Source organism: Loxodonta africana, chromosome 4 (assembly GCF_030014295.1).
Source record: "Loxodonta africana isolate mLoxAfr1 chromosome 4, mLoxAfr1.hap2, whole genome shotgun sequence".
NCBI lineage: Eukaryota > Metazoa > Chordata > Mammalia > Proboscidea > Elephantidae > Loxodonta > Loxodonta africana.
Window position 1 is genome coordinate 21,930,017 of NC_087345.1, and position 19,235 is coordinate 21,949,251.

Here is a 19,235-nt window from a genome sequence, read left to right on the forward strand (position 1 = left end):
TACTCTGAGGACAACATAAAAAAGAGTTACCCAGGCAGCCCAAGTTCATGGATATCAAACATTTGAATGTGCTTTTATGCATCTCATTTTAACAAAATGACTACCAGACGTTTGTGCAACACTTCAAGTTCTTCTGTGAAACACTGAAATCCGGTCAGCATAAGCTGTCTTCTAGGCAGTGGTTTGCTGGTAAACCAGCTCTCTGGTGGGAAGAAAAAAAACAAAAAGCCCTAATTTATAGAGTTTGCCAATTTCTGCGGTGTAAATGGAGCTCTGGTGATGCAGTAGTTAAGAGCTTGGCTGCTAACCAAAAGCTCAGCAGTTCGAATCCACCAGCTGCTCCTTGGAATCACTGTGGGCTGGTTCTCATCTGTCCTATAGGGTCACTATGAGTCAGAATCAACTCGATGGCAACAGGTTTAGTTTTGTTTTTGGTATGGTATAAATACTTCCAATGTGGACAATTTCAAACTAGCAATAGTTTAACAACTGGCTCTCAAAATATCTAATAATTGGCTCTCGTAAGCCAGCATACTGATTTTCTAGGGTTGCCATAACAAATTACCACAACTATGTGGCTTAAGGAGTCTGTTTGGTGCAGTGGTTAAGCACTCAACTGCTAACAAAAAGGCGGGTCTGCTTCTGTTAAGATTACAGCTTTAGAAACCCAGTGAGGCAGTTCAACTCTGTCCTACAGAGTCACTATGAGTCAGAATTGACTCAATGGCAATGGATTTTGTTCTGTTTTGTTTGTTTGTTTGTGGCTTAAAACAACAGAAATGTATTGTCTCACAGTTTGGGAGGCTAGAAGTCTGATTTCAGGATGTCAGCAGGGCCATCCTCTCCTCCAAAGGCTCTAGGCGAATATCCTTTCTTATATTTCCCACCTTCAGGTGGCCCCAGATGTTCCTTGGTTTGTGGCAGCATAACATGGCTGAATTCCCTCTGTGTATGTCTGGTCTTTTCTCCACTTTTTATAAGGACACCAGTCATATTGGATTAGGGCCCACTCTACTCAAGTTTGACTTCATGTTAACTAATTATATTTGCAAAGACCTTACTTGCAAATAAGGTCACATTCAGAGATACCAGGGGTTAGGACATGAACATATCTTTTTGGGGTCACAATTCAACCTATAACAGCCAATATGAAACAACTCCAGAACACCATTATTCTAGAGCTCGTACATAGTTAACAATTCTGGATACATCTCACTTGAATGACATCACCCAAAAACCAAGACACCCACAGTGGTACCACACAGGCCCTGGGGCCTTTAGTTGGAGCCAAGAAGGAACAGATGGAGGTGGGGTAGGGAGTGGAGAGCAGAGGAACAGAAGCAGAGAAGCTGGAGTCATGGAAGTCCGAGGGCAGTTTGTTGGCTGAAATGGCCAGATTATGACCCCAGGGACTGGGATAATGGCACCTCCTTAAACCAAGTCCTCCCAAACCCACCTGTACTCTACAGACTTCAGATCACACCCCAGGGTTTCTTCTTCTTGGGGTTTGTCTTAGTTATCTAGTGCTGCTATAACAGAAATACCACAAGTAGATGGCTTTCACAAGCAGAAATTTATTCTCTCACAGTTTATGAGGCTGAAAGTCTGAATTCAGGGTGCCAGCTCCAGGGGAAGGCTTTCTCTCTCTGTTGGTTCTGGAGGAAAGTCCTCATCATTGATCTTCCCCTGGTCAAGGATTTTCTCAGCACAGGGACCCCGAATCCAAAGGACGTGTTCTACTTCCTGGTTCCTCTTGCTTGGTGGTAATGAGGTCCCTCTCCTCTCTGCTGGCTCCTCTCTTTTATATCTCAAAAGAGATTGACTCAAGATCAACCTAAGCCTGTAGATTGAGTCCAGCCTCATTAACATAACTGCCTCTAATCCTGCCTCATTAACATCATAAAAACATCATAGAGGTTGGGATTTATAACACACAGGATAATTACATCAGATCACAAAATGGTAGACAACCACACAACACTAAGAATCATGGCCTAGCCAAGTCAATACACATTTTTGGGAGACACAATTCAATCCATAGCAGGGTTCATCCCTCCAGATGCAGCTGAAGCACCTTCTCTGACTTTTCCAAGCCTGTTGACTCATGCTGTCCTTTGAGCCAACTCTGGACCTAGCATAGCCCTGTCTTATCGCACCTTCTCACTGTCCTCCAGTTCTGTTTTTGCTCATCAGCCTTCCAGGCTAGACTCTGAGGGCAGGAACCATGACTGGAGCCCTATCACAGGGCCTGATATATTCATTAATTTGCTCAGCAAATCATAACTGAGTCCCTACTACACCCCAGACAGTGTTCTGGGCACTAAGAATCCAATGATGAACGAAACAAAGTCTGTGCCTTTGTGACGGTTATGATTCTAGAAGACAACAAATGTTACGTTATTGTCTCATAGTCAGTAATGTTCTTGGGAAGTATAGTCTCATGGTCACTGCTCTTGGAAAGGTAGGGATGGAAGAGAGCTTTCGTTTATTTTATTTTAACCTTAGACAGAATTTGCACATAAGCAGGGTCATCCTTCATGCTCTTCTGATTTTATTTTTTAATTATGGCTTTGGGGTAGGGATTTGAAAGCCTATTAAAGTACCATTGTCATAGGTCAGGGGTTGTGAGGAGAGGCTGCTGGTTACATGTTTATCTACTGTAACCCACCGATATCTTAGGTTGAGTTGTCTCACAGGTTAGGTAGCTCTGAGAGGAAGGAGAATAGATGGGGTGAGCTTGAAATTTCCTAGAGAGAGGATGAGGAAAGGGCTCAGGGATCTCCCCACTCTATCTCTTGCCCCAATAGCCAGGGTCCTGTATTAATCCCAGCTCCTGGGATGGATGGGGCAGGGATAGATTCTGCCCTTGCTGATTAGCCCAGGACCAGACCCACTGCCTGCTGGTTATTCTGAACATTGAAGATCATGAGGAAGAAGACAAAGATAAAGGAGGAGAGAAATAGAAAAAGAGAGGGTGAGGCAAAGGAGATGGAGAGAGGGATACACTGAGGAAGTTTCCTCCTACTATGACTTGCTGTTGCTGTTAGGTGCCATCGAGTCAGTTCCGACTCATAGTGACCCTATGTACAACAGAAGCAAACACTTCCCAGTCCTGCGCCACCCTCGCAATCATTGCTATGTTTGAGCCTGTCGGGACAGCCACTGTGTCAATCCATCTCATTGAGGAATCTTCTTCTGTTTTGCTGACCCTCTACTTTACCAAGCATGATGTCCTTCTCCAGGGACTGGTCCCTCTTGATAACATGTCCAAAGAACGTGGGATGAAGTCTCACCATCTTCCCTTCTAAAGAGCATTCTGGCTATACCTCTTCCAGAAGTACTACTCTGACTTAAAAATACCAAATTCTATAAGAACCTGGAGGACCTCCCCAGTCCACCCCTGCAACACCATAAGCCTTAAAAAATGGGGTGGACTATACTCATGATTTGTAACATTCCTATAAACAAGTGGCCGTCAAGTCGTCCCCAACTCAAGGTGACCCCACGTGTGTCAGGGTAGAACTGTGCTCCGTGGGATTTTCAATGGCTGATTTTGGGGAAGTAGATTGCCAAGTTTTTTCTTCCAAAGTACCTCTGGGTGGATTCAAACCTCCAACCTTTGGTTAGCAACTGAGCACATTAGCCATTTGCACTACCCAGGGATTTCAAACATCCCTATAGGTCACCTATTCTGTTACTTATCAATATTTTTTAAAACTTTCTCTCTCTCTTTCTCTGTCTTTGTCCCTTTGCTTAAATACATTTTTTTAATGATATTTTATATCACTGCCATAAATTATGAGTTTTATGGACCAGATCATTTTTCCTAGTACACATTGAAATAAATATTTAATCGCTCAAATTACAATGTTCGTGTACATGCCCTGCGAGCTGCCAGTGTCAGGCATGCCACATTGTGGACCACTAGTAGAGAGGGCTCTACACCCCTGGTGCTCAACAGACTCAGAGCCAGTCTTGGACCTTGGCTTATGATTAATCCTGGGCCAAGTCCTCCCTTTCTCCCTGTCTGTCACTTGTCTCATCTGCAAAATGAGAGGGTTGACCAGAGGCCCTCTCAGGTGCCTTCACACTTTGTGCTTCTGAGTCATTCATTCTATAAATGTAGGGTCACTGGAGACAGCACCCTCAGGACTGAGTTCTCAGCACTCTGCCCTTTCCCCTTCCTCTAAAACCCCCTCTACCACCCAGTTATACCGTTTTTACCATTACAAGACAGATCTACCTATAAGGAAAGCCTGCACAGCTCCAACCCCAAAGCTAAAATTGGTTTTTTTAATTAGAAAATCATCCAATTTTCCCATGTCTCAGCACAATGCTCTCACCCCTTTAACTTTTGTGACGTGACCCTGTTGTTTCTGATAAAGTAGGGTTTTGTTTGCAGGGGAGTCACATTCCAACCCACCAAGAAAAGTTTTTTGAAAAACTATTTAAGTGGTTTTGAACATTACAATATTTCACAAAAGCCAAACAGACAGGGAGTGTAATCATCCCCTGGCGGGACCCCAACATTCAGTGTCCCTTCCCACAGTCTGTCTTTTGGCTCTAGACAAACACCTCCCAAGTCTTTCAGGACAGTCAGCAGGTTTTCAAACCCTCCCAAAAGGGTGGTGTGTGGAGGGAGGGTGGCAAAACATTACTCTTAATTAACCTCAGGTCCCTGGGTGGTGTAAACCGTTAAGTGCTTGTTATGGATTGAATTGTGTCCCCCTAAAATGTGTATCAACTTGGCTAGGCCATGATTCCCAGTATTGGGTGATTGTCCACCATTTTGTCATCTGATGTGATTTTCTTATATGTTGTAAATCCTACTGCTATGGTGTTAATGAGGTGAGATTAGCAGCAGTTATGTTAATGAGGCAGGACTCAATCTACAATATTAGGTTGTGTTTTAAGTCAATCTCTTTAGAGATATAAAAGAGAGAACTGAGCAGGGGGGTGGGATCTCATACCACCAAGAAACAAGAACAAGAGCATAGCATGTCCTTTGGACCAGGGGTCCCTGCACTGATAACCTCCTTGACCAGGGAAAATTGATGACAAGGACCTTCCCCTAGAACCGAAAGAGAAAGAAAACCTTCCCTTAGAGCCGGAATCCTGAATTCAGACTGCTAGCCTCCTAAACTCTGAGGGAATAAATTTCTGCTTGTGAAAGCCATCCACTTGTGGTATTTCTGTTACAGCAGCACTAGATAACTAAGACGGCGCTCCACTACTTGCCAAAAGGTTGGCAATTCGAACCCACCCAGAGGCGCCTTGGAAGACAAGCCTGGCAATCTTCTTCCAAAAGGTCACAGCCTTGAAAATCTGATGGAACAGTTCTACTCTGCACATATGGGGTCTCCATGAGTTGGAACTGACTTGACCACAACTAACAACAACACAACAACAATTGGACTCAGAAGTTGCACAAGAACAAGATTAGGTGGCCATTGCTGGACCTAACACATTCTCAGCATATCTGAACCCTTGTTAAAAACACTTCGTAGATGACTGGGGAGAGAGATCGCCAAGCCCAGAAAATAGAAGCCACTGGGCCCAGACAAATAAAAGTAGCTTTAATTCTGTTTTGGATGATTTAAGATGTTAGTGTACATTGGGCTTTACAAAATCTCTGGGTATCTTCTCCATAAAGGTGCTTATCATTAATGACAAGCAGCTATATTTAAGGAGCATTTGCTTTGTGCCAGATACTGTTCAAATCACTGGACATTTTCCTCGCTCAGTCTTCACAGTAACTCTATGAGGCACATACTATTATGAACCCCATTTTAAGGATGAAAAAATGGAGGTTAAGAGAGGGTAAGAAATTTCCCAGGATCACCCAGGTAGTAAGTGGTGGACTCCCAAACCCATGCTCAAGGCAATATTTCCCATTTGTGTGGCATCTTGTACTTTGTAAAACTCTTATGCATGTAATAATAAAGACTACTTGGGAGACAGAGACAGATGATAGCCAGCTCGCTCATCTATAATCCTCCCAGCCCTGTGAGGATAGGTATGAATACTATCATCTCCATTTTACACGTGAGTAAACCAAGCCTCAGAGACGTTAAATAACTTGTCACAGTGTTTACAAGTGACTAAGGGAAGATTTGGAGCCCTGGTGGTGTAGTGGTTAAGCACTTGGCTGCTAACCAAAAGGCTGACAGTTTGAGCCCCGTCACTCTGGGGAAGAACGATGTGGCAGTCTGCTTCTGTAGAGATGACAGCCTTGGAAACCTTACGGAGCAGTTCTACTCTGTTCTACAGGATCTCTATGAGTCAGAATTGACTTGATGTTTTCTGTTTGTTTGTTTGTTTTTGATAAGGGAGAACATGAGCCTAGATCAGCCTGACCCTGACCCCATAGTCTGTGCTTTCACTGCCTGACCTGCAAAATTTCATCTTCTTTCTCTAACAACTTTGTGACTTACGTGGAGAAAAACTTGTGATGATGTAAAGCTCAGACACCCATTAAATGGAATTCTACAAACCTGGCCTGATTGATCCACTTCAGGAGGCCCCTACAAATGTGAGCTGTAGTCCATCCTCTATCCAACTCTGCCACTGTGCCTTTCACTCTGGCAGGCTAGCTGTTTACTCCCTCCCTCCCTCTATCTGTCTCTCTATCTATTTATCTACTTATTTATTCTCCACCTATCCCCACTGAGATATACCTCTGTGAGAAAGGGACCTTGTATCTGTCTTGTTTCCATCACTAGCTGTCATACTGTGGTGGCTTGTGTGTTGCTGTGATGCTGGAAGTTATGCCACTGGTATTTCAAATACCGGCAGGGTCACACATGCTGGACAGGTTTAGCGGAGCTTCCAGAATAAGACAGACTAGGAAGAAAGGACTGGTAATCTACTTCCAAAAATTAGCCAGTCAGAACCCTCTGGATCATAGAATATTGTCCAAGACTTCCACTCACTTACTTTGAAAGTATCATCAGGATTAACTGATCGCTTGAGAAGGACATCATGTTTGGTAAGCTGGAGCGCCAGCAAAGACGAGGGAAACCCTCAATGCAATAGATTGACACAATGACCACAACAATGGACTCAAATCTACCGAAGATGGTGAAGACGGTGCAGAACCAGGCAACATCTTGTTCTGTTACACATTAGTCGCTGTGGGTCAGCATTGACTCAACAGCAGCTAACACATCTGTCTTGTTTACTACCATATCCCAGTTCCTAGCACAGTGCCCTCAGTAAATATTTGTGGTCTAAATGATCACATGCTCAGAGCCAAATGAATAACAAGCACCCCAAGTGGCACAGAGCCCTGTGGGAGTTCAGAGGAGGAAGAAGAGATTCTTGTGAACTAGAGTGGACTGGGAAGGCTTCCTAGAGTAGGTGGTGGGTTCCAAGAGGGCTTTGATGACTGAGTAGGTATTAGGCAGAAGGAGTGAGGAGAGCATTTCAGGAAGGAGAGCTGGAGATGAAGCCCAGGCCGGAGTCATCCAGGACCCCAGAGGCAGAGCTTCCCCAGAGCAACTTGGAGCAGGATGGGACTGTGTTTTTGTCTGCAAGGCCCAGGAAGACTCTAACTGCCTTGCCCTTTCCATCGGGACTTTCATCATCCAGAGGATTTTATTCAGCTTTAATTCTCTGTGCCACCCTGGAACAGAGGATTATCCTCTTTAGCAAGTTTCCCTGACCCCACTGCCATCTGTGGACAAAATGGCCATAGCTGTGGCCTAAACCAGGGTCTGTTAAGAGAAGAAGGAGAAGGTCAGAGGATCTATGTCCACATGGATTTGACAAAGCTCCTTTTCCTGATGTTTCAGCAGTTTGGGAGTATGGAGAAGTAGAAGTAGCAGGGCTCTGGGCTCAGACAACCTTTCCACTTCCAGTCACATGCCCTCTCTGAGCCCCATCTGCTTCTTCTGTGATAAGAGGGTGATAATCCCTACCTCCATGATTTCAAGATCACTACCCACTGTCCAATTAGCCATTCTTTCCTCTGGCCACACAGTAGACCAGCCAGCTCCACAGGTGAAATGTTAAACTTCTGTATGGCCCAATCTTTTTTCAACATGTTAAGGTCCAACATGTAACATTTCTCCTTCCCTCCTATATTAAGAACCAATTGGGTCATAGACACAGAAGTGAGACTTAGGAGAAAATCAGTCATGTATGCTCCATGGGGGTAGGAATCTTGTCTCGTTTTTCTCTGCATTCTCTCTCCAGCACCTAGCACACTTGTATACAAACCAAAAGCCAAACTCGTTGCCATTAAGTCAATTCCACCTCATGGCAATTCCATGTGTTACAGAGTAGAACTGTGCTCCATAGGGTTTTCTTGGCTGTAACTTTTACGGAAGGAGATCACCAGGCCTTCTTCCACAGCATCTTTGGGTGGGTTCGAACCACCAACCTTTAAATTAGTAGCCAAGTGCAAACTATTTGTGCCACCCAGAGCTTATTGGTGCATATCGTAGTCACTTCATACATTTTTGGCAAATGAATGAGTAATCTGTCTTGTATTTTCTGTCACACCTGCCCTAGAAGTCCCATCCTTGGATCAACTGGCCATAGGCCTTTCGTCTCCTTAAAGTGAGACTCTGAGCACTAGGAGAGATCACTGAGCTGATGCTACCACAAATGTACCATGTCCAACCTCAGGGCCCTAGTGGGTCTTGGTAAAGATTTTATATCTCCCTGGTCAGCTGCCTTCCCATTCCCACTCTGGTATTTCCAGAACTTTGGTGCTCAATTCAATCCCCACACTCTCCCCCAAAAAACAGGACCTGCTCTCCTGTCACGGAGCTCACCAAAGCTGCAGACACAAACTGTCACCTTCTGCCGTGAAACATACGTTTTCCTCCACCTTTGCCCACCCCCACTACCTCCTTTTCTGTCTCAGTTGAGTCTGTCCTCCTGCCCAGGGTTCATTTTATCCCTGAACTCTGACTCTCAATTCCACCTGTATCCTCTGGAACTTTGCTACTTGTCCTTTCCTTCTCATACCTGGTTCTCAAGGCTACTGGCATCTTTTTAACATTGAACCATGTTCAAGTCTCAACACGTTCGAGTCAAGGTGTTTAAACATGCATGTTTCAAGCATATTTTTTAAAATAAAGAAATCTTCACTAAGCCTGTACCCCTCCTACCTTACCTTTTCAGCCAAGTTTCTTGAAAGAAGAGCCTGCACTCACTGTCTCCACTTCTTCATCTCCCACTCACTCACCCTCCACTCCCTAAATCAGCTCTATCTGGCACAGATCATTCGTGGCCTTCAGTCCCTTGTTTTGCTTGCTTCCTTGGGCATTTGTCACTGTTGCCCTGTTTCCTGAAATGTTGTCTTACCTTGTCTTCTAGGACACCACTCTTGTCTGCCTTTCCTCTTTGCTTTCTAACCAGACTTCCTTTCTTCTGCTTACTTTGGACATGACATCAGTAGGGGCCAATTGCTGCAGAGGACATCATGTTTGGGAAAGTAGAGTGCCAGCAAAAGCAAGGGAGACCCTCAATGAGATAGACTGGCACAATAGCCACAAAAATGGACTCAAACTTACCATGATGAAGACAGCTGTTATGGACTGAATTGTGTCACCTAAAAATGTATATCGACTTGGCTAGGCCATGATTCCCAGTATTGTGTGGTTGTTCACCATTTTGTGATCTGATGTGATTATCCTATGTGTTGTAAATCCTAACCTCTATGATGTTAATGTGGACCCCTGATGGTGCAGTGGTTAAGCATTCAGCTGCTAACCAAAGGTCAGCATTTCAAAACCACCAGCCTCCTTGGAAACCCTATGGGGCAGTTCTACTCTGTCCTACAGGGTTGCTGTGAGTTTGAACTGATTTGATGGCAATGGGTTTGGTTTTTTGTTGTTGTCGTTAACACGTTAACAAAGCGGAACTCAATCTACAGGATTAGCTTGTATCTTGAGTCAACCTCTCTTGAGATATACAAAGAGAGAAGTGAGCATAGAGGAAATGGGACCTCATGCTATCAAGAAAGCAGCGCCAGGAGCAAAGCATGTCCTTTGAACCCAGGGTCCTTGCACTGAGAAGCTCCTAGACCAGGGGAAAATTGAGGACAAAGACCTTCCTCCAGAACCAACAGAGAGAGAAAATCTTTCCCCTGGAGCTGATGCCCTGAATTCAGACTTCTAGCCCCCTAGACTGTGAGAGAATAAATTTCTGTTTGTGAAAGCCATCCATTTGTGGTATTTCTTTTATAGCAACGCTAGATAACTAAGACAATGGCACAGGACCAGGCAACATTTCAATCTGTCATACACCATGGGTCAGAATCGACTCAATGGTAACTAACAATATCAATAACCATTTTACAGATGAGGGAGCTCGTGTATGAGGAAGCTGATTAACTCAATCTGGCATTTGGTGAGCCAGAATCAAAGCCAGGCAGTCTAGCTTTAGCGATCATGCTCTTAACCTCAATTTGCTTGTATATAATGTTGCATGGTTGGTTTTGAATCTGAGTTCTGAGGGGGCAAGTGACTTGTCCAAGGTCACCAAGTGAAAGACCTTCCCAGCGGGACCTGAAGTTCTGGCCTGCTGGCTTTAAGTTTTCTTTTTCTTGTTTTGATCAGTCATATGTCCCTCCTGCCAGGCTTTTGCCCTGGACAAAGGAAAGGAGGTACCATGGGCAGCTCTCCTGCAGACATGGCTTGGAGCAATGAAATGTCCACACTAGGATTGAGATAATAAGCTTAGGCAACCATCTGCTTTGTTTGCTTGGATTGGTCTGTTTTCATTACAAACAATCTGGAATCCCACTTGGGAGGCCCTGATACTTCTTTTATTCTCCTGTTGGGCAGAAAAGGGAGTAGGGTGGAGCAGCTTTGCTAAGAAGTGCTGACAGAGATAGGGAGGCAGAGCGGTCAAGTTCAGTGTCAGGGCCATGAAGGACCAGACAGAGGGGGAGTGACAGGCAGAGGCCTGGCAGGGATGAGCTCTCTGTCAGGGTCTGTCTCTCAGGGGCACAATCCTGAGTAATGCCTCTCAAAGCCAGCCAAAATGGTTCCTTGCCTGAAGGTCAAGTTCTCAGACCCCAAAGGAGAGACCGACCAAGGATCACTTGGGGGAAGAAAAAAGCAAAACTTACTGAGTTCTAGGAGGAATCTGCTGTCCTGTCTCAGCCAGATAAAGCCAGGGGTTCATCCAAGAAAGGTGGGAGAGAACAAGGGAGAGGTTCCGTCAAGCCACAAGACTTTTCAGCAACTTCTATAAAACCACTAGTAGCAACACCATTTGTTACTCTTATGAATATCCACTGAACAAATGCTTTCCAGAATTAAGTGTTGGGGTGAGGAGAGTTGTCTTCTCTGTAGAATTAGACCTCTTCCCTTTGTCAGATAATAGAATCATTGGCTCTCAGACTGGAAGAAACATAAAGGTCATCTACCCACTTTATCCACCACCCGTCTTTCAGTTTGTCATACAGATGATGTATTGCATTGGGCAAGTCTGCTACAGGAGACCCCGTTAAAGTGTTAAAAGCAAAGATGTCACCTTGAGGACTAAGGTGCACCTGACCCAAGCTCTGGTATTTTTAATCGCCTCATATGCATGCAAAACCTGGACAATGAAAAAGGAAGAACAAAGAATGGATGCATTCAAATTGTGGTGTTGGTGAAGAAATTGAATAGATCACAAACTTCAAAAAAAATTAACAAATTTGTCTTGGAGGAAGTACAGCCAGAATGCTTCTTAGAAGCAAGGATGGTGAGACTTAGGTTAACTTACTTTGGACATGCCATCAGAAGGGACCACTCACTGGAGACAGACATCATGCTTGGTAAGTAGTGGGTCAGTGAAAAAGAGGGAGATCCTCAACAAGATGAACTGACACAGTGGCTACAACAGTGGGCTTGAACATAGCAACGACTGTGAGGATGGCTCAGTATCAGGCAGTGTTTTGTTCCATTTTACATAGGGTCACTATGAGTCAAAACTAACTCAACAGCACCTAACAACAGCAACAACACCCATGTCATGCTTTATTTCACTACTACAATATGCTTCTCCAACCACTTATCCGTGAAGCAGGCTCTGTGCTAGGTGTTGGGATGTTATTATTGTTAGTTGCCATTAAGTTGGCTCTGACTCATGATGACCTTATGTATAACAGAACGAAATGTTACCCGGTCCTGTGCCAGCTTCATGACCGTGGGTATGTTTGAGTCCATTGTTGCTGCTCTTGTGTCAATCCATCTCATTGAAGATTTCCTTCATTTTCTCTTACCCATCAAATATGATGTCTTTTCCTAGCCTTTGGTCTTCCCAGATGATGTGTCCAAAGTAAGCGAGAGATAGGCAAAACTTGTATCTCGTACTCTAATTGGGAGGTTGAAACATTAAGTAAACATTAAAACCAAAACCAAACCCATTGCCATCAGTTCAATTCTGACTCATAGCGACCTGATAGGAAAGAGTAGAACTGCTCCATAGAGTTTTCCAAGGAACGGCTAGTGGATCTGAACTGCCACCTTTTGGTTAGCAGCTAAACGCTAAATCACTGAGCCTCAAGGGCTCCACGTAAACATTAAGTGAGCAATATTATTTCAGAGCGTGGAAAGTATTAGTGAATCAGTTGATAATGAAAGAGAGTGATGGGGGTGCATTCAGACTGAGTGGAAAGGGCAGGCCCTTCCATGGAGGTGGCATTTGAGCTGAGACTTGCATGATGAGAAGCTACCAGCAATGGGCAATTTGGGCCATGCCTTCCAAGCAGAGGGAGCTGTAAGTACAAAGGCCCCACAGTAGAAAACAGCTTCATGGTTTGGAGGAGTGGAGAGAGAGCCAAATGGGGTAGAGCATGGTGAGCAGGGTCAAAGAGAGAAGAGGTTAAACAGGTGGTACCAGATCACGGAGGGCTCAAAGACCACCTCCAGGACCATGGGTTTTATTTTAAGTGTCTCATGAAGAACCCCGGTCCTGCATGATGTATTTCTCCAGCGATTGGTCCCTCCTGATGACACGGTTACTATGATTAAGTTTGTGTTTAAAAAAAAAAAAAAAAAACTCTGGCTGCCGTATGGATAATGGGCTAGAGAAGATCACACATGGAATTGTGGTGACTAGTTATGATGCTATTTCAATAACCTAGGCAAAAATGACAAGGTGTGGACTTGGATGATAGCCAAAGCTATTACTATAAGAGATGAAAATCAGGATGCCTTTTGGATAAATCCTTCAGGGCTTGCTGAGGTATTTAACATCTGCCAGGCTACTCTGTTCTCCTTGTTGCCTCCTTCTTCAGAATTTCAGAAGCATATTTTATACCCTTTGAACTTCATGGAAGCAATTTCTCTCAGCCTAGAATTGTGTTACAATTATCAACCCTTCCCTGTTCCCTCTTCCAGTGCCTTGCCCTTGTTTGTTTATTGCTATTTCGTGACCCCTAATATTTATGTCTCCCATCTGGGAGAAAGTGGGATAAAGCTTGAGTTGCAGTCCTCCACTTACCCTTAACACCTTTCCCCATATGTGACCAAGATGTTGATGACAAGGAGGTCTGGGTCCAAGCAAGAGACTTAGAATGTTCTGAGGAGATATAAATAGGGGAGAATATTTGAACCACTTCCCTGCCCCACTATGTTGAGTATTTGAGGGGAGATCAATAATTAACACTCCTCTTCCTCACCCAAGTTCAAAATTTATTATAAAGTAAAAGAGTAAGGAATTTGAACATTCAAATACATCACCTGAGTACAAATAAAGATGTTATCGAAGAATGTGGTTTAGATGTGCAGGTCAATGTACCTCTTAGTACTGAACTTCAGAATTAGATAGATTTACCCATCAAAACAGGCAGCATTGGGTCACCACAGGCCTCTACATTGGGGCCTGACCTAAAAATTTACAATCTGAGGAGCAGAACAGATTACTTGGTCTTTGTGGGAAAGACAGCTCCCAACAAGAAAAGAGAAAAGAATGGACTGGCCCCTGAGACTACTGCCCTAAGACAACCTTCTAACTTAAAACTGAAGACACTCCCGGAGGCTACCTTTCAGCCAAGTAACACATGGGACTACAGAATAAATGGCGCCCTGGTGGCACAGTGGTTAAGAGCTTGGCTGCTAACCAAAAGGTCAGCAGTTCAAATCCACTAGCCATTCCCTGGAAACCCTATGGGGCAGTTCTACTCTGTCCTTTAGGGTTGCTATGAGTCAGAACCGGCTTGAGAGCAACAGGTTTGGTTTTGGTATTCTATGCACCTGTAGGTCCTGGCCAGTTTGCATTCGACTACTAACCTAACGGGTTGGTTTATAGAATAAACAATAACACCTGTGAAGAATGTGCTGCTTAGAACGATCAACTACACAAGGCCAAAGGGCAACATTTGCACAAAACCAAAGATGAGAAGCAGGGAGGGACAGGGATGGACAGATAGAAGTGGGGAACCCAGGGACAAAATAGGGTGCATTCTGACACATTGAGGGGGTTTGTAGCCAATGTCACGGAACAGTTCATGTATGAATTATTGATTGGAAAACTAATTTGCTATGTAAACTTTCAACTAAAGCACAATAAAAATTCTTCATCAAAAAAAAAAAGAAAAGAGTAGACTTGACCCATTTCTCCTTCAAACCCTCTAAATAACATTTCTAGGGCTGCCATAGCAAAGTACCACAAATTGGGTGGCCTAAAACAACATAAATATATCTTCTCACAGTTCTGGAGGCTAGAAGTCTGCAATCAAGATGCTGGCAAGGTTGGTTCCTTCCAGAGGGCTCTGAGGGAAAGTCTGTTCCGTGCCTCTCTCCTAGCTTCCTGTGGCTGCTGGCAATCCTTGGCGTTCCTTGGCTTATAAATGTGTCCCTCCAATCTCTGCCTCTATCTTCACATGGCCATCTTCCCTGTACGTCTCTCTGGTTCTGTGTCTCTTCTCTTATAAGAACGCAAGTCATGTTGGATTAGGGCCCACTTTAATCTACTATGACCTCATTCTAACTTAACTTATTATATCTGCAAAGACTCTATTTCCAAATAAGGTCACAGTCACAGGTACCAGGGATTAGAACTTGAACGTATATTTTGGGGAACACAAATCAACCCATAACACCCTCTAACCAGAGTGTCTCTTCACCTCTGGGGATGAGTGAGTAAGGAGACACTGAGAGACCAGGAATATTTCTCTGATGGAATGCCCTCCACATAGAAGGAAAATGCAGGAGTTTGGAAATAAGAGATTTCCCCTAATGTCTTTCTCACAGTCCAAAGGGTCTCCACTACTGAGGAAAAAAGCTATTGATCTCAGGATCCCCAAGTCCCTCCAAAGTGAAAAATTCTGCCACACAATTTATTCATGTGCCTATCCCTGGGCCATTAAGAGAGGAGTGTTGTGCTCTAATTAACTTGAAATAATCAGGAGTTGGGAATAGAATCAGTTCTCCTGAAGCCCATGGCTGAGTGGAGGGAGGGAGGTACCTAAGCAAAATCAGGGTTCTGTTAGGATGACAAAAGGGGGAATGGATTTTAGGTGGACTCCAAGATGGGGATTTGACGCAGGACATTTATTGGAGACTGCATTTGGGAACACCGCCTCTAAGGAAGTGAATGCTACCTTATTAGGGAGGACTTCAACAAACCCTGTATGAAGTAACACCCCCATCTTCACCACTAATGATTCCTAGCCCCTGTTAGCCTGATTTGTCTTTCCCATAACAATCATCGCCACCAAATATATATTTATTTGTCTATTATCTTTCCATCTGTCTTCGTTTCCTTATGCTGCTATAACAGAAATACCACAAGTGGGTGGCTTTAAAGAAATTTATTTTCTCACAGTTCTGGAAGGGTAAAATCCAAATCTCAGTCTTGGCTGTGTCGATTCCTTCCTTGTAGGTAGTCCCAGGCATCCCTGGGTTCCTTGGCTCATAGACGACCCTCACATGGTGCCTGTCTTTCCGGTATATGCTTGCACTTCTGTGTCTAATCTGCTCTTTTTATAAATCAGAAGTGATTAGATTTAGAGCCCACCCTGCTTAGGTATGATCTAATTAACATAACAAAGAAGACTATTTCCAAACAGGATTACATCCACAGGTATAGCGGTTAGGATCCCAAAACATAACTTGGGGAACACAATTTAATCCATTACACTGCCCAACCTTGCTATTATATCCCAGTACGTACAGCAACGACTGAATTATGTTAGGTGCTCAATAAGTATTTGCTGAATGAATGGTTGGACTTTGGAGTCAGATAGACCTAGGTCGGAACCTCAGCTCTTCCATATGCTCTGAGTCCTGCACCCAATTACATAGCTACATAACCTTGTTGAGCTGTAGTATTTTCATGTGTAAAATGAGGAAATAATAGTGCTTGCTGGAAGGATTGTTATGAAGACTGAATGAATTAATATATAGCTCTTAGAATAGTACCTGGCATATAAGAAGCACTCATTAAAAGGTAGCTGTCATCATTTACCATTGCTGTTTTTGTTATTACAATCATCATCATTATTTATTCACAGGATGAGTCACAGGGTCCCAGGGCAGTGCCCCACCCAAGTCTCCCCGCCTCTCTTCTCTAGCCAGAGGTGGAGCGGGTGATTCGGGTGGTGGCAGCCTGCCCTATGAATCAGCCCTGAGCCCCAGCCACACCAGGGTCCCCTGGCGCAGGCTGTCTTGGCCAAGGGGTCCTTGGGTTGAATCATCTGGGCCACAATCCTGCTGGGGTATACCTTGGCTGTGTAGTTTGGCTGGAAGAGCTTGCCCTCCCTGGGTACTTCCAGGAAGAGACTGGGCATCGGCGCCATCACGAGCCCAGGGAGCCACACTTTGCCAGCTCAAGTCTATCTGTCAGGAGAGCTTGCAACAGAGCCAGATGAAGATAAAAGAATGAGGGCAAGGGGAAAGGAAGAAGACAGGGAAAGAGAAAAGCTGCCTCAGTTCTCTGCTTTCAGACCAGGCAATGTGATGTGCAGGTCATGAGGTTCTGGATTGGCTATGCCTGAACTCCAGTCCCCATGTCCCCACTTACCATCCAGGTGACTTTGTGCAAGTTCTTCTCTTAGAGCCTCAGAGGGACGGCATCTCCCTCTCAAGGTCACTGTGAGGACTTACTGAGTGGACATGTGCTGTCTTCAAGTCCCAGATTCTTCGAGAAGCCTTCTCAGATCAGCCCCAATGAGGTCTCTGGGTCACCGTAACCTTTATAGAACCAAATTAAACCAAAACCGTTGCCATCGTGTCAATCCTGACTCATGGCAACCCCATGTGTTACAGAGAACTAGGCCCCATAGGATTTTCTTGGCTGTAATCTTTTACAAAAGCAGATCACCAGGCCTTTCTTCTACAGCACCAAAGGGTGAGTTCAAACTACCGAACTCTAGGTTACTAGTCGAGCACAGTTTGTGCCACCCGGGGACCTCATTTGTAGACGGGGAGGTGGAATTCCTTCTCTCCCCACTTCCCTCCTGTCTCAGTTTCTTAACAAGTGGTTGGCTTTAATGAACAGAAATTTATTTTCTCACAGTTTAGGAGGCTAGACATCTGAATTCAGGGCACCAGCTCTAGGGGAAAACTATCAGCCCTGGGAGAAGATCCTTGTCTCAGCTTCTCCAGCCAGGCATTCCTCCATTCCTTGGCGATCTCCATGTGGCATCTGTCTTTCCCCTATTTGTACTTGCTGGTCTCTGTGTCTATGCTCTTGTTTATACCACTCAGATGTGATGAGGCTTAGGATACCCCTTACACTGATATCGTCTCAGTAACATAACAAAGAAAACCCTGTTCCAAAACAGGTTATATCCATGGCTATGGGGTTAGGATTCCAGCATATATTTGAGGGGACACAATGTAATCCATAACACCTCCTAATTCCCTGTATTAGTTTCCTATGGCTGCTGTAACAAAGCACCACAAACTCAGAGGCTTAAAAGAACAGAAATGTGTTCTCTCATGGTTCTGGAGACTAGAAGTCCAAAATCAAGGTGCTGGCAGGGCCATGCTCCTTTTGAAGCTCTAGGGAAGAACCTTTCCTTTCCCTTTACAGGAGTTCTTGGCTTTTGGCAGAACAGCTCCAATTTCTGCCTTTGTATTCATATGGCCATCTTCTCAATGTGTGTCTCCATCTTCACATGGCATTCTCCCCTCTATGTATCTAACCCAAAATTCCCCTTGTTTTATAAGAACACCAGCCATTGGCTTAGGGTCCACCCTAATCCAGCATGACCTGCCTTAACTTGATTACATCCCCCATAGACCCTATCTCCAAATGTCACTTCATAGATAATAAGACTTAAAGCTTCAACATGTGAATTTGGGGGAACATAATTCAATCCACAACATGCCCATCCCCCCACCATCCCTGGGAAGAAATGGGGCTAATCTAATTAGCCCTTCCATCATTCATCCGACAGTTATTTATCAAAGACCTACTATGTGCCGGTTCTGTGCTAGGCACTGGGTATAGAACTCTTAGTCTAGCAAGACAGGCAGACAATATAGAAGTGAGCAAATAAATTCATAATTACAAATCTGCTAAACACTGGAGCCCCCGTGGCACAGTGGTTAAGAGCTCGGCTGCTAACCAAAAGGTCTGCCGTTTGAATCCACCAATTGCTCCTTGGAAAAGCTATTGGGCAGTTCTCTGTCCTATAGAGTTGCTATGAGTCAGAATCGACTCGGCCCCAACAGATTTTACTAAGCACTAGGCAGAAGAACAGGAAGTTAACAGAGAGAAGAACATGGTGGAGGTATCAGAGAAAGCTTCTGAGGTTGTGGCATTTAAGCGAAGGGGTGAAGAATGAAATGAGCCATCCATGCAAGGAACAAGAGGGAAGAAACTTCCAGGCAGAGAGAAGAGACTATGCAAAAGACCAAAGATAGGAAAGAGCTTGAACTGTTCAGGAAATGCCAGGACATCAGTATGCCAGAGTGTCACAGCTAGGGCAGAGTGGCATCAGAGGAGGGCGAGGAAGGGCAGGGCCCTGTAGGCCACAGTCCTCCAGGAGAACACGGGGCGACCTCCTGAATTTCCCTTCTTTCAGGGACTGCAGTCTTGCCCTGCCTGTATCCACTGCCTAAAAACAGTCACCTCATAAACTTTATCCAGTTTTACAGTTGTTTACAGAGACAGGATTTGTCAGGTTACCTCATGGCCAGAAGTTCGTAAGATTTTTTTTTTTTAATTAAATGAAATAATAGATGCAAAGTGTGCAGTACATTTCCTGGCACATAGTTAAAAACTAGTTGCTGTCAAGTAGATTCTGACTCATGGTGACCCCATGTGTGTCAGAGCTG